The sequence below is a fragment of the Pelobates fuscus genome, chromosome 4 (assembly GCF_036172605.1).
Source record: "Pelobates fuscus isolate aPelFus1 chromosome 4, aPelFus1.pri, whole genome shotgun sequence".
NCBI lineage: Eukaryota > Metazoa > Chordata > Amphibia > Anura > Pelobatidae > Pelobates > Pelobates fuscus.
In genome coordinates, this window is record NC_086320.1 from 312,532,074 (window position 1) to 312,548,368 (window position 16,295).

The 16,295-nt window shown below is 46.7% G+C and overlaps 1 protein-coding gene across 2 annotated transcripts in view; it reads left to right on the forward strand.

Annotated features, from left to right (window-relative positions):
- The window catches only part of SATB1 (SATB homeobox 1), a 193,677-nt gene that overhangs the window by 56,529 nt on the left and 120,853 nt on the right, over positions 1–16,295 (forward strand). The gene's annotated exons all lie outside the window — the stretch shown is intronic.

The following is a 16,295-nucleotide window of genomic DNA, read 5'->3' on the forward strand; positions in this document are numbered from 1 at the left end:
TACTCCCTTGGTCGATGTATCATTTTAGCTCATTGTGCATTGGCTTTTTTTTGTTCTGCTCCTTTCATACAAGATATTTAACACAACAGGAGTGCATCTGCTAAAAGGTTGATTTGAAAGAGACTCAGCAAATTGTTTTTACAAAGTAGTTATTTAGGTAAAATATCATTATTCTTGAGAATCAATTAGATATTTAAATTTTAGTTATAATGCAGTGGAATAGATTGAAATAATTGCCAGTTTAGCAGACCCCATTCTTATTTTTTTATTCTCTTCCAATTTGTCTGTGTATGTTATTGCAATTTCTGCTGAATCCCCTTAAAAGTGATATTGCTAAGCTAAAAATTACCAAGGCAATCGTGGCTAATTGTATTGATATTAAACTGAAATCCTGGGTAGCTGTATATATCCATGCAATACCTAGGAGAAAAATAAACATTATATCTTGTGTGAGATAATATGCAATATGTCTAATTCATTCGAGTTAACCCCTTCTGTGACAAAGTCACTGTGTACGAAAGTTCATAAGGAAGACACTGATAAAGGCATTTTCAACACGGCATAACCCATTTAACAAATCCTGCAATTCAGATCAGCTGCACCTCTAAGCCCTTTTGAGAACCTGCTCTATGCCAATCCCACTCTGGTGCTCACATGAGTAATCTTCGTTCTTATTTAGTCCAAATCAACAGTTTGTTAGTGGGCCAAGATAGCTTGGGGCTGTTTTATCATCCATGAACTAAGAATTTACTTGTACAAATGTGTTTGAAAGCCTTTTCATAAATCCTGTGTGGGCATCTGTGCATCTTTGCCATTTTTGAAGCAACGTATCCTTATTCTGTCTCAGAATAATTACACTCACTTTAGTAGGTCATACGTTTGTGAGTTTTGTATGTATGCCTTTTGGCACCATAAACATCAATGGTGAATGTATGCCATTGTTTCAGTGACACTGTGCATTTTTCCATCTTTTTTCGAGTCAAACATTTTTTCGAAATCACTTTTCCACTTTTGTTTCTGCAATGCTCAATTTATCAGTCTTTTCTGATATTCATTTTTCTGGGAATACATGGCAGGATTTACAAATATTTGTAATGTTCCAACATTTTTTTTGAATATTTTTAGAACAATGTAATAAATATAAATATTTCAGAAAAAAACACTTTGGAAAATTTCACCCTCTGTCTCTTTTTTCCATGTTTGGGGGAGATTTATCAAAGTGTCCTCTTCTAAACAGTGGTCTAAAGTACTGTTATGATTATTATTATTGCGATTTATATAGCGCCAACAGATTCTGTAGCGCTTTACTATATTATTAGAGGGGGGATTTGACTATAAATAGGACAATTACTAGAAATGGGGCAATGGTAATTGAAACCTATGGAAACAGTAGACAAGTTCTACTGGTAATCCTCCCTTTTTCTATTTTTGCACCACTTTTTAGAACAGAACACGATGATTAATCTCCAGAAAAAAAAGAAAAGAGTCAGTGATGGCAATGAATACAACCAAACTTGAGCAACACGATGAGCACCATGGATGGACACATAAGTTGCACTCATGGAAAAGAGAAATACATACATGAAACAGGAGACAAGAAATAATCACATAATCAATGATGTGATTATGGACAAGAAGGACTCATGGACATGGAGCATCCGGAGATAAGATGGGTAGACTGATTGACAGATGAGCTAGAAATATCCTCAAAGGGGGAAAGGTTAAAGGATTATTCCAACCGAAACCAGTGTTTTAGTAACACTGTTTTTGTGTGGAGTAACCCTTCCTGGCATGCACCACCCTACTCTCCCCCCCCCCCCCCGCTCCTCCTCCTGTCTGTGATGCATTGCCAAGGCCAAGTTCTCCTAGCAGCCCAGTTCTCCTAGCAGCCCAGTCCTCCTAGCAGCCCAGTTCTCTTAGCAGCCCAGTCCTCCTAGCAGCCCAGTTCTCCTAGCAGCCCAGTCCTCCTAGCAGCCCAGTTCTCCTAGCAGCCCAGTGCTCCTAGCAGCCCAGTGCTCCTAGCACCCCAGTCCTCCTAGCAGCCCAGTCCTCCTAGCAGCCCAGTCCTCCTAGCAGCCCAGTTCTCTTAGCAGCCCAGTCCTCCTAGCAGCCCAGTGCTCCTAGCACCCCAGTCCTCCTAGCAGCCCAGTCCTCCTAGCAGCCCAGTTCTCCTAGCAGCCCAGTTCTCATCCAGTTCTCATATCCCTGGAGGGGGAAGGATTTCAGGGAGGATGGGTTGAGAGAAGGTCATTGGCGGCACAGAGGGGGCCCATGCCACCATTGGCTGTCTGTTGCCAGCGTGCTGTGTATCCTGATGACAGATGTCAACTATGCACAGAATTTACGTTTGCTCATGTTTAGTTACAAAACAAAGTGCATTTTCTCAGTATAGCAATTGCATAATAGTGCATAGTGAAACGCTGCACATGAAGATTGAATCAATAAAGTGGTCCTGTTGTTTGGAGTAACCTTTTAAGGGATAAAAAGGAGTAGGTGCCATAACAGGGACAAGGAAGAAAGAAAAAGACAGATATTTTAATGAGCACAGAGGAATCTATTAATAACATAATTAATGTAAAAATATAGCATAAAAAGACATTGAAGTTAATTATGTAAGTGAAATCACCTAACCTGTTAAAAGATAAAAAAAAAATAGCTGTAATTATTAAAGGATCACTAAAGTCACCGCTGCACTGACCACTGCACTAAAGGCGCTTACGCAGAACGTGACGTGGCAGTTTATAGGGAAGCATTGAATTCAATGCTTTCCTATGAGAAGCATTGGATACACGTGCAGCGCTCGCTGCGCATGCACCTCAGGTTCTTGGACTGGACCATCGCCCGGTGGAGGCCATGCCTTCAGAATGACGTTCCAGGAGGAGGAGTGGCTTGCTGTACTGAGGGAGCCTCTGCACTGGAAAATGGCAAATAAAATCTTTATTTTATTAATTGTATCACTTCATGGTGAACAGGATACTAAACTAGATAGGAACAGGGACACTAAAGTATTAGAAATATAGATTTGCATTTTTTAACGCTATAGTGTTCCTTTAATGTGTTGTTTGCTTCAAAATGATAAAAATAATTACACAAGGGAGCAAGTTATTTGCAAATGCAGCTATAGAGTGCTATTATCACAGTGGTTTGCATGGATTTTAGAACCCAAAATATTTCTGTTTGCATGGCAGTCTATTCAAATGTACTGAAATTTGCATTTTAATTTGTAGAATATATAAATAAATGAACAACCAATTTTAGCTGTATATTTCTCTGACTTTACATCAATTTTTAAATGAAGAGATACATTATCTGATAAACAACCAATATTTGTTCCTTCTTAATGTCAGGGTTACATAATACATACGTGATTTCAGGAAACAAACATGAGTTTAACCGTTTCTCCATCAATCACATGTATACACGTGGTTGGTTTTGTTGTTTATTTCCTAACCTGGCTAAAGGGGCAGCTTTCCAGGATCCAAACATTCTTCTATGCCCCCCCCTCCTTCTCCACTGGATATTCTTGGGAATTTGCAAGATTTCATTCTCAATTTCCCTGGTTGTAGGGCCCGGAGTGTGGGACTACAGAAGGCCACCAACAATGCAGGTGACTTTACTGTAAGACCAGTGGAGATTAGGTGACCGTCTACCATAAACCTGTACTGTCATTGATTGATTTTGCAGTAGCTGGGCCATAGGCAACACTACAAAAACTCGGCCTTTCTACTTATAAGAAAATGACAAAATATGGTTGTGCAGACTATTAGGAGATTCTTAACTGTCGCAGAATGGTTGGCACAGATGATGCCTCGGAAAGAAAGCAATTCTGGGTGGGAGAGGCAGTTTATAATATACAGATGGGTGCCAAGTTTATAATATAGAGAAGGGTGCTAATTTTATCTCCTCACCTTTCCTGATTCTGCTCATGTGTGCAGTGGTTCTCAGTAAACACGCATGCCTCCTCCTGTTCTAACTCATTCAGTAACTGGGTTATCCCCAGCATTTTTCTGGTTTGTTTTCTGGGATATATCGGCAAACAAGGCATTAGGCAGATCTGCAGCTCTGATACTTTGAAGGAAAATCTGCATCTTTGCTGGTAATGGTCCACTCTCCTGGCTAATATATCGTTTGTTTTTGTAATAGATTTCCATTTCACATTTTCTCCATCTCATGGGATGTATGAGGACTAGATTTTCTGCCTATGGGCGCACTTAGGATGAACATTTGGTTCCATAGAGCAAAAAGGATACTTATTTCTTTATAAAATGATCAGTGAAAACACATGTTAATTATGTCAGCCTGTGATACTAGTTGAACATCTTGGAACTTACTATACTTAGATTTTTATCTAAATCCATTTTGAAAATTACCTTTGCTTGTGTAGTAGGTAAACATAATTTTTATTTGTAAAGCATATTGTCAAGGTTAGCACATTACTGTGACATTTAGGTTGTGTCTTGAACTGTAACGTACGTGCAGGGAATGTCATGGAGAGATGGTGAATGGGCATACATCGCTCACTTCCTCCCAACCATCCCTGACCTATCATGATGATCTTTATTTGGCAGCCATGCTGTAACCTGGAGTAATATTAAACCATCCCACACTTTACGGAAAAAACAAAGAATTAACTTTAACCCCTTAAGGACACATGACATGTGTGACATGTCATGATTCCCTTTTATTCCAGAAGTTTGGTCCTTAAGGGGTTAAATTCTTAAAATTACGAGTACTTGGTTAATACACAGGACTGATTGACGTATAAAGAACATCACTTGCATATGGTGCTAATATAAACTCAACGGGTCTACAAACAACCTTTCAATATTTTGAGGCACAAACATATAGCACATAAATGTAAATCATAGGTTATTCTAAAGTGGCTCAGTCACCTTCGTAGGCATATTTTGTTGAGGACATTGCCACTTGGTGGTGTGATGGCTTGGGGGTGCAGCAGAAGTAAGTATTACTTACCTGAAGCTGTCCCCCATGGGTGCCACCATGTTCTTTCTTCAGCCCCTGGCACTTCATCTGTGAGGAGTCCACGTCAGTGCTGTACTCTCGCACATATGTGAGAGTAAAACACTGATGTTTATGGAGGATTCTGCAGAAGTCTTCATAGATCATATCTCATGATGAGCAAAGAAATGCCTGATCCTGGACTCATAGAGATGCATGAATCAATGCATCTCTATGGAGAGCATTCAGTGTCCATGCAGAGCGTGGAGATGCTGAATGTAGGTCCTTTATAGATTGCAGAACCTAACCCAGGAAGTCCCTTTAGTAGCTGAGTCATAGGTACTAGAGATGTTACCATGGAGACACTGAATGTAGGTCCTACATAGATTGCAGAACCTAACTGAGGAAGACCCTCTACTAACTGCCTGAGTGAGAGCCAGAAAAAATTTTGCCGCCCCCCCCATATGTCCTGCCCACCATGTGACATCACAATGCCCCGCCCATATGCTCTGCCATATGGGCCAACGCCAGTCTTCACAAAATGTATTTTATCTGAAAAGACAGTGTGTTTACATTAAAAAGCCTACAGGCACAGGCTATAGACACCAGAACCACTACATTATGCTGTAGTGCTTCTGGTGACTATAGTATCCATTTAATGTGAGGTAAATTAGAGATTAGTGCCACTAATAATATATTGGATTGCCTACTTACCACCAGATGAGGACAAGAGGCTGATGATGGTCTCAGTCTGGCTCCACAGGTCTGGTGTAGAAGAGGCTCTCTGGAGACTGTTTTTAACAGTGCTCACAACAATTAACGAACAGGAAGCACCTCCATTTTTTAGGGCCCCTTACACAGCTCAAGGTCTGGGCCCCCAGGGGGCATACGCCTACAATGCCCACCCATAAATCCACCTACATGGCCCATCCATGAGGTTTTTTTTGTTTTTTTTTGTCAATCTTTCTTTTATTGAAGCATATCAGATTGGGTACAAAATAGAGAGAGGGGAATGCAATATCTGGTACGTTACAGGGTGAATACAGCGGTAGCTTAAACAGTTACATTTCCTGATAAAGAATGCTTCATTTTTTCTTTTTTAGTGTTAACAAAAACGTGTTACTGTTAGCAGTAGTGCCCATCCTGATATATAGTTAGAGGGTGACAGTAGATTATGCAAAACTGGGGCACATAGCTAATGAGTAAAAATTAAGGTCGTATTAGTTATATTAACAGTATGAAATGCCATATACGAAACAGCAAATAAAGTAAAAGATCGCGTTTCAACGCGTATTATGCTTGATGTTGCTTAAAATATGCTTATAATACTCTTGTAGTTTGCTTGATATCTAGTAAAACGTTCTATTAGTTGCGTTGTAAGTGCCTAGCTGTATTATAACAATCAGCAACGTAGAATGACATTGCAAAACTTGAAATACACATATATGTTACAGAGTATAAGTTGCGGACAGCAAGGGCACCAATAGGTTAAATCTCGCTTGTATCACAGCTAGTCTGGGGATAGTGAGTCTTGTGTTAGGTCTGCTTGACTAAAAGATTAAACATAGCTCGTGGAGCCTTGCTTTTAAGTAGCTTATTTAGTATGAGTGCACTAACGTAAGGAAATTTAAGAAAAATACAATTAAAAATAAAGAGGAACATAAGAGTATAACATTCGCTGAGAGCTAGGCTAGTCTAAGCATAGGTAGTCTATGGATTACGGATTATACATATGGTTATGACTATTTTAAAGCGGCACTGTCATGCCGAACTTACCTTTCCTCAATCTCTTCCTCTTCTCCCCCTCTCTCAGGATCTGTTCTTCTTTTCTTCCTGTCTTCTTTAGTTTTCTTTAAAACCATAAGACAAAGTAGGGACTCTTTGTCTTATGGGATTCCTCCGCTTGACCAGCTCTGACCAGCGGAGGAGCAAAGTGTGCTTCATTTCCGCTGGTCAGAGCAATTTTCCCATGATCCCTAGCTTTCCTCCCTGTTCCCACAATGCTTCCTGTCAGTATTGCCGAAAGTCCTGTCACTTAGACAGAACGCCGGCAAAACTGCCGAATTGCATCCTAACAGAATGAGCACTGTTTCTCCATTGGTGTTAGGATGCAATTCGGTACTTTGTTTGTATCGGAATTTCATTCTAATCAATGAAACTCCGATCCTATTCATTGCCGCGGCTGCATCTTGCAGCCGCTTAGTAGATAACTCCCTAATTCCCACGGTATCAGGGAGCTATCAACTAAAAGGCTGAAATACCTGAATTGGTCTTTCAGCCAACTTTACTAATACTAAGTAAAGATTACTTAGTATTAGTAAATAATATGCCCCTACTCGCTATACCGCGAGTAGGGGCATGTCTAGTAAGCAGTGAGCAGCCTGTGGCTGCTCACTGTAAAAAACAAAAAAAAAACTAATAAACACCCCTCCTCCCCTGCGCGGGGGTTAAAGATTGGGGGGGGGGAGGCTATTGTCTTCCCTCCTGGCCCCCACCCCTGCGCGGTGGGTGGGGGCCCTAATAAAACAATAAGGGGGGGGACCTACTGTCCTCCCCCCCTGGCCCCCACCCCTGCGCGGTGGGTGGGTGCCCTAATAAAACAATAAGGGGGGGACCTACTGTCCTCCCCCCCGGCCCCCACCCCTGCGCGGTGGGTGGGGGCCCTAATAAAACAATAAGGGGGGGGGACCTACTGTCCTCCCCCCCGGCCCCCACCCCTGAGCGGTGGGTGGGGGCCCTAATAAAACAATAAGGGGGGGGACCTATTGTCCTCCCCCCTGGCCCCCACCCATGCGCGGTGGGTGGGGGCCCTAATAAAACAATAAGGGGGGGACCTACTGTCCTCCCCCCCGGCCCCCACCCCTGAGCGGTGGGTGGGGGCCCTAATAAAACAATAAGGGGGGGACCTATTGTCCTTCCCCCCCTGGCCCCCACCCCTGCGCGGTGGGTGGGGGCCCTAATAAAAACAATAAGGGGGGGGGACCTACTGTCCTCCCCCCGGCCCCCACCCCTGAGCGGTGGGTGGGGGCCCTAATAAAACAATAAGGGGGGGGACCTATTGTCCTCCCCCCCTGGCCCCCACCCCTGCGCGGTGGGTGGGGGCCCTAATAAAAACAATAAGGGGGAGGGGACCTACTGTCCTCCCCCCCGGCCCCCACCCCTGAGCGGTGGGTGGGGGCCCTAATAAAACAATAAGGGGGGGGACCTACTGTCCTCCCCCCTAGCCCCCACCCCTGCGCGGTGGGTGGGGGCCCTAAATGAACCCCCCCCCATCAAGGTGACTAGGGGTCCCAAGCCCCTAGTCACCCCCCACCCAAAACATTCTATCCCCTACCTACCCCCCTCACCCTAAAAATAGTGAGGGGGGAATAAAATAACTAACCTGTAAAAAAAAAAAAATTAAACTTGCCATTTGACGTCTTCTTTTTTCTAAATTCTTCTTACTTCAGCCCCCCAAAAGGCCAAATAAAAATCCATAAACCCGTCGCACTTTAAAAAAAAAAAAAAAAAAAAAAAACGAGCGCAAACAAAAATTAATCCATCTTCACCCATGGAGGGCACGCCGCGTACTGAGCTCCGCAGGGCGGGTCAAGGCTTATAAAGCCTTGCCCCGCCCTGCAATTAGGCTTAGAACACAATGATTGGTTGGTTTAAGCCAATCAGAGTGCTCTGTGTCATTTTACACAGCGTGGGAAAATTCAAAAGAACTTTCCCACGCTGTGTAAAATGACAGATCACTGTGATTGGATGGTTTTCAAGCCATCCAATCACAGTGCTCTGTGTCATTTTACAAGCGAGGGAAAATTCCAAAGAACTTTCCCACACTTGTAAAATGACACAGAGCAGTGTGATTGGATGGATTTCAAGCCATCCAATCACAGTGCTCTGTGTCATTTTACACAGCGTGGGAAAATTGAACTTTCCCACGCTGTGTAAAATGACACAGAGCACTGTGATTGGATGGCTTGAAATCCATCCAATCACACTGCTCTGTGTCATTTTACAAGCGTGGGAAAGTTCTTTGGAATTTTCCCACGCTTGTAAAATGACACAGAGCACTGTGATTGGATGGCTTGAAAACCATCCAATCACAGTGATCTGTCATTTTACACAGCGTGGGAAAGTTCTTTTGAATTTTCCCACGCTGTGTAAAATGACACAGAGCACTCTGATTGGCTTAAACCAACCAATCATTGTGTTCTAAGCCTAATTGCAGGGCGGGGCAAGGCTTTATAAGCCTTGACCCGCCCTGCGGAGCTCAGTACGCGGCGTGCCCTCCATGGGTGAAGATGGATTAATTTTTGTTTGCGCTCGTTTTTTTTTTTTTTTTTTTTTAAAGTGCGACGGGTTTATGGATTTTTATTTGGCCTTTTGGGGGGCTGAAGTAAGAAGAATTTAGAAAAAAGAAGACGTCAAATGGTAAGTTTATTTTTTTTTTTTTTACAGGTTAGTTATTTTATTCCCCCCTCACTATTTTTAGGGTGAGGGGGGTAGGTAGGGGATAGAATGTGTTGGGTGGGGGGTGACTAGGGGCTTGGGACCCCTAGTCACCTTGATGGGGGGGGGGTCATTTAGGGCCCCCACCCACCGCGCAGGGGTGGGGGCTAGGGGGGAGGACAGTAGGTCCCCCCCCTTATTATTTTATTAGGGCCCCCACCCACCGCTCAGGGGTGGGGGCCGGGGGGAGGACAGTAGGTCCCCCCCCCTTATTGTTTTTATTAGGGCCCCCACCCACCGCTCAGGGGTGGGGGCCAGGGGGGGAGGACAGTAGGTCCCCCCCCCTTATTGTTTTATTAGGGCCCCCACCCACCGCGCAGGGGTGGGGGCCGGGGGGGAGGACCATAGGTCCCCCCCCCTTATTGTTTTATTAGGGCCCCCACCCACCGCGCAGGGGTGGGGGCCGGGGGGGAGGACAATAGGTCCCCCCCCTTATTGTTTTATTAGGGCCCCCACCCACCGCTCAGGGGTGGGGGCCGGGGGGAGGACAGTAGGTCCCCCCCCCTTATTGTTTTTATTAGGGCCCCCACCCACCGCGCAGGGGTGGGGGCCAGGGGGGGAGGACAGTAGGTCCCCCCCCTTATTGTTTTATTAGGGCCCCCACCCACCGCGCAGGGGTGGGGGCCGGGGGGGAGGACAATAGGTCCCCCCCCTTATTGTTTTATTAGGGCCCCCACCCACCGCGCAGGGGTGGGGGCCAGGGGGGGAGGACAGTAGGTCCCCCCCCCTTATTGTTTTATTAGGGCCCCCACCCACCGCTCAGGGGTGGGGGCCAGGGGGGGAGGACAGTAGGTTCCCCCCCCCTTATTGTTTTATTAGGGCCCCCACCCACCGCGCAGGGGTGGGGGCCGGGGGGGAGGACAATAGGTCCCCCCCCCTTATTGTTTTATTAGGGCCCCCACCCACCGCGCAGGGGTGGGGGCCGGGGGGGAGGACAATAGGTCCCCCCCCTTATTGTTTTATTAGGGCCCCCACCCACCGCGCAGGGGTGGGGGCCGGGGGGGGGACAGTAGGTCCCCCCCTTATTACCATTTTTTTTTTTTTTTTACAGTGAGCAGACACAGGCTGCTCACTGTTTAGTGGACATGCCCCTACTCGCGGTATAGCGAGTAGGGGTATTGGGGAGATTTTAATCTCCCTTGTGCTATTATGGGGGTCATATTGACCCCCATAGAGTGAGGGGGGGACATGGGGGGCTTAGGAAGTGGCGAGGAGCACTGCTCCCTGCCGCTTCTATAGTTACATATTACAAGGAGGGAGCTGCACGCCGGTAGCTCCCTCCTTGTAATAAACTGAACGAACAAACTAACACTGATACACAGTGTTAGTTTGTTCGTCTGATTTTTTCTATTCCTTCATTCGTCTGTCTGATGAATGAATGAATAGGTGAAATTCCCGTTCGCATGTCCAGGTGTTACACTGGGCATGTGCGGGAATCTCACAGTCTGTGTAGTGTGGGTAGATGACGTGTCCCACAGGGACTTCACCTACCCACACAAAGATGGCGGCGCCCTGAATAAAGATCGGGGCAGAAGATAAAGAATTAAAAAGAGGTAATGTGGGGGGCTTAGGGGCATTTGGGGGTGACTAGGGGGTCGATTGGATGTAGTGGAGGCGGGAGGGGGGTTAAAAAAAAAACGGGATTCGGCATGACAGTGCCGCTTTAAGTGCTTCATCTGGCTGGCTTACAAATGTCCCGTAATATGGAGCTAGCAGCCGCTAAGCTCTCTTTAAGTCCCATGTTCAGGCAGATGCAGCTTGATGGCCCCTTATCAGCACTCAGCCGATTCCTGTGTTTAGTCTCTTCGCGACCCGCTCCGGTCGGTCTGCGATGGGGGCTTGGCGGTCGCCCTGAGGACAACGGTGGGATAACTGCCGTTGTAGGGCGCTGTCCTCCCTTCCTTTCGTGGAGGCTTTCCGCCAATGTCTGTCGCTGGCTTGAGTCTGGAGTGCTCGGACCACCATCTGTGGGGACGCCTGTCGCTGGTGGATGCTTTCCGTCGCTGCTGAGTGGTGAGTGGGCTCGGTGGTCCCGGTTTGGTGCGTGCGAGACTGTGTAACAGGATTTGATGTTTTTTTCTCCGCTTTCCGCCACTTTGTCTCCCGGCTCCATCTCTGGCTGGAGGTCAGCCTGGAGGCCCGTGTTGCGTTGCTGCTCAGGCGCCGCCGTGTAGATGGCCGAATCCATGCCGCTGCTGCCTTCATGGCTAGGTAGAGGGACTGTCCCTTGTTGTGGAGCTTTGTCCGTAGGCTGTGGCATAGTCAGGCAAAAAACTCCTGGGTGTGCTTGGGTGGCTGAATGAGGGTGCCTCGTGGCGTCGGGCGCGCCATTGCCGCCATTTTGTTTTCGCTTTCGGTAACTCTGTGGGGTGCAATCATATTTGCTTGGTTGAAACGCTTTGTGGGGGTAACCGTCCCCAGCGGGGACCGGGATATCCCCCACCGGTCCGGAGGGGGGGGTAGCAGGGCTGTAGTCAGCGCTCGTTTGTCGGGAATCGCGCCAGGGGGTCGGCCGTCTCCCCCAGGCCTCAGTCTCCGCTCGTAGGTAGGCCACGTGGCCGGTCCGTGTGCCCTTTGTTTGCCGTGGTACATGACGGGTATCAGTATGCTCCCCATGCAGTCCTGCTCCGTTTGTGGGGCTTTGTGTACCGCTAACATGGGTAGGTTTTGCAGGATTCGCTGTTGTTCACTCGCTGATGCAGGAGCTCTCAGGAGACACGTCCGGCCATGTTGGCTGTCAGGCCCCGCCCCCCGCCCATCCATGAGTTGGGGATTTTTTATGTGTGCAATTTTTGCAAGGGATGTAGTGTGTTTATATGGGATGTAGTGTGTGCTTGCGTGTAAGGAATGCATTGTATGTTTCTGTGCGTGTGTGTGTGTGTGTGTGTAAGGTGTGCAAGGTTTGTTTCTGTGTATGTAATTGAATGCAGTGTGTGTCTGTAAGAGGTGCATTAATTATGTAAGAGAACGTAATGTATTGTGTGTGAGTAGGAATGCATTGTATGTTTCTGTGTGTGTGTGTGTGTGTCACTTAGTGCTCTCCCTTTGCCCCTGTCCCTCTGCAGTCCCCCTTGGTGGTCTTCTCACTCCCCTCTCCCCCCCTTAGTGGTCCTCCCTCTCCCAAACCCCTTAGTGGTCCTCCCTCTCCCAAACCCCTTAGTAGACCTTCCCCTACTCCCACCACCCCCTTAGTGGTAATCTTCCCCCCTTAGTGGTCCTTACCCTCCTTCCCTCTCCTTAGGAGTCCTCCCACCTTACCCCCCTTTGGTGGTCCTTCCCCCCCTTAGTGGTCCTCCCTCTCCCAAACACCTAGTGGACCTCCCCTCCTCCTCCCTCAGTGGTCCTTACCTTCCCACCCCCGTTTCCCCTGTGTTCCTTCACCCCCCTCCCCCAGTGGTCCTGACTCACCCCTCCCCTAGTGGTCCTTACCCTCCCCTCCCCTAGTGGTCCTTCCTACCTCCTCCCATCCCCTAGTAGTCCTTACCCTCCCTCCCCTCCCCTAGTGGTCCTTCCTCCCCCTCCTCTAGTGGTTCTTACTCTCCCCTCCCCTAGTGGTCCTTACCCCCCCCCAGTGGTTCTTACCCCCTTGGTCCTTACCCACCCCCAGTGGTCCTTATCCACCCCCTCCCTCCCCTAGTGGTCCTTATCCCCCCCTCTCCCTCCCTCCCCTAGTGGTCCTTATCCTCCCTCCCCTCCGCTAGTGGTCCTTACCGCCCCCTCATGGTCCTTACCCCCCCAGTGGTCCTTACCCCCCCAGTGGTCCTTACTCACCCCAGTGGTCCCTATCCACCCCCTCCCTCCCCTAGTGGTCCTTACCCCCCCAGGGGTAATTACCCCCCCCAGTGGTCCTTATCCCCCCCTAGTGGTCCGTTATCCCCCTCCCCCCTCCCCTAGTGGTCCGTTATTCCCCCCCCTAGTGGTCCGTTATTCCCCCCCCCTTCCCCTAGTGGTCCGTTATCCCCCCCTCCCATAGTGGTCCTTACCCTCCCCTCCTACCCATGTAGCGTGGCCGGGCGGCGCGGAACCTGGGACAGGAACCTCTGTTTCCTGTACCCGGCCGCCTGCGGACTGACAGGAAGTGCTCACTCAGTGAGCACTTCCTGTCATTCCGCCGGCGGCCGGGTACAGGAAACAGAGGTTCCTGTCCCGGGTTCCGCGCCGCCCCGCCACGCTACATGGAGAGACCGGCAGGAGGGAGCGCTCTGTGCTTCCCTCCTGCCGGTCACTGAAACCCGGCCGCCCTCCATGCAGCAGTGCTGCGTCGCCTGGGGCTTTTTAAAGTGCTCATGCGGCGCAGCATGAGGAGGCGCAGCGGGGACAGGGATCCGGCGCCCCCTGGTAAGTTGCGCCCTAGGCGGCTGCCTAGGTCGCCTTACAGGTGGCGCCGGCCCTGGAGCCACTAGATGTGTTACTAGGCAGTAACTCTGAAAAGGCAGCATTTACATTGCTGATTCTGCAGGTACAGGCTCTTATCTCCAGAATCAACACATTAAGCTATAGTGGTTCTTTTGACTATAGTGTCCTTTTTTTTTTTGGTGACAGAGCTGCTTTTAAATGTCTCCATCACCTTGCTACACCAACAGTTACTTTGCCATACATGTGTAAACTTAGAATATCATAGATTAATTGCTGGAGAGATGGGTCAATGGATAAAACTTAAGATGCACCTTCCGAGTAGCAGGTTTGATTGCTTGTAGTGCCAAATTAGCCTTCCATCCTTCCGAAGTTGGTAAAATGAATACTGTTAACTTAGATAATGACATCTAGCCCCAGGATGTACTTGGAAACTAACAAAACTAGCGAAAGCTAAATGTGCCTTACCTCTAAAAATAATAATGATATAAAAGCAATATATGCACTCATGAAGAAAATGGATCAATATAACTTTGATATTATTTCCATTTATTAATATAGGGTCATAAATTTACAAAATTCAATGTCACAGACAGAATCAAACTCATAAATTATGTATAAAGATCCCCGCTCACAAAATTGCAATTATTAATAGTTATTATTCATAAAGAACCAAAATTTCTGCAGACTGTACAAAAATAATAATCGTATAGCTGAATAGCTCATGGATGTATTGAAATAAGTCTGAAATCACAGTGTACAGACATCATCATTCCTTGGTCTGATATATGGTTGCATTGGGTCTACCACAATTTCAAAACTATTTAGCCTGTTTTTGGTATACACTTAAAACATTTTTTAATGTTATTTATGTATTATTAGTATTATCCTTAATTTGAGCAATGCTAAAATGTGCTTAGTTACAAAGAGAAGTGTGTCGAGGTTGAAGATATTTGTCAAGACAAATTACAGTTCAATGTGACAACATTATAATGTTGCTTTAATGACAGTCACCTTTTTAACGTTGTTTATGTCAACAAGTATCAATGTTTATCTGCTATCACAAGCTCTTTATTGATGTAATATTAAAACAATACTTAAGGGGTCTGGGACAATTGACAAATAAATAGAATGAACTAAACTCTCCTCATAATCAGAAAATAATAACAATAATAATAATAATAATAATAATTAATAATCGGAAAATTAAAAGGAATTGTTCACAAATATTGTGTTGGACTTCTGAGTAAAGATGGGATAAAGAAATAACTAATAAAATAAAACGTTATATAATATATACATACTGATCTTCCTGGCTTGTTCCAAAACTATCATATTATATATCTTTTTTTTAGGAATTTCTTGTTACTTGGGATGTCCAGAATGTTTTTAAATTATATCACATATTGGCAAGTGTGCAACCATCTTTGTCAAAATTAACACAGAACAGTACAACTCACATTGACTCTCCTTATAGGGACACTACAGACCCCTAAAGCACTTCAGCTTGAGTGAAGAGTTTGTCCTTTTTTTTATTTTTTTATTCTACAAAAAGGGCAGATTTTGGAAGAAATTAGCATTTTTATGGAAGAACCTGGTTACACCCTCCTGGCTAGTTCTCACACTACAGGCCCCTGTCCTTCCACCATAGCTTTTACCCGTATTCCCCCACTATAGCCCCTGTCCTCCCACTTCAGCCAATATCCACCCTTATTGCAGCCCTTAACCCCCCCCCCCCACACTACAGACACTATACCACCACCACAGCACCCATCCACCCACCACAGGCCCCATCACTCTACTGCAACCTTTATTCACCCCACCACAGCCCTTAACCCCTAACCACAGCACCTATCCACCCACCACAGCCCCTGTCATCTTACTACACAGCCCCTACCCTTCTACTACTCCCCTATTGCCCCACCTACCCCTGTCCACCCACCACAGTCTGTACCCACCCATTACTGCCTCTGCCCCCCCTCACTGTCCCTATCCCCCCCCACTATAGTCACTATCACCCCACTACAGCCCCAATACTCCCTTTTCCCCAACCAGAGGCCTTCAACACACACATAACAGCCACCGTCTGCCCAACATACATAACAGGCCCTATCACCCCAAAATGCACACTACAAACCCTGTCTCCTGCACACATACACTACAGACTTGAACATTCTCTACAACCTCAATTTTCCGGCACACTCTCTACAACCTCAATTTTCCGGCACACACACACAAAACATCCTCAATTCCCCCATACACACTGTAGCCCCATTTTTCTTCCAAAACACACACTATAGCCCCTATGCCCCCAAACTAACCCTTCAGCTGCTATCCTCAAAAACACAAAAAGGCCCTATCCTCCCAAATACACACACTACAGCCTCTATCCTCCTCAACACACAAACAATACAGTCCCTATTTACATTCCCACACACATACTAAACAGCCCCATACACAAACAGACACAACCAGCAAACACACAA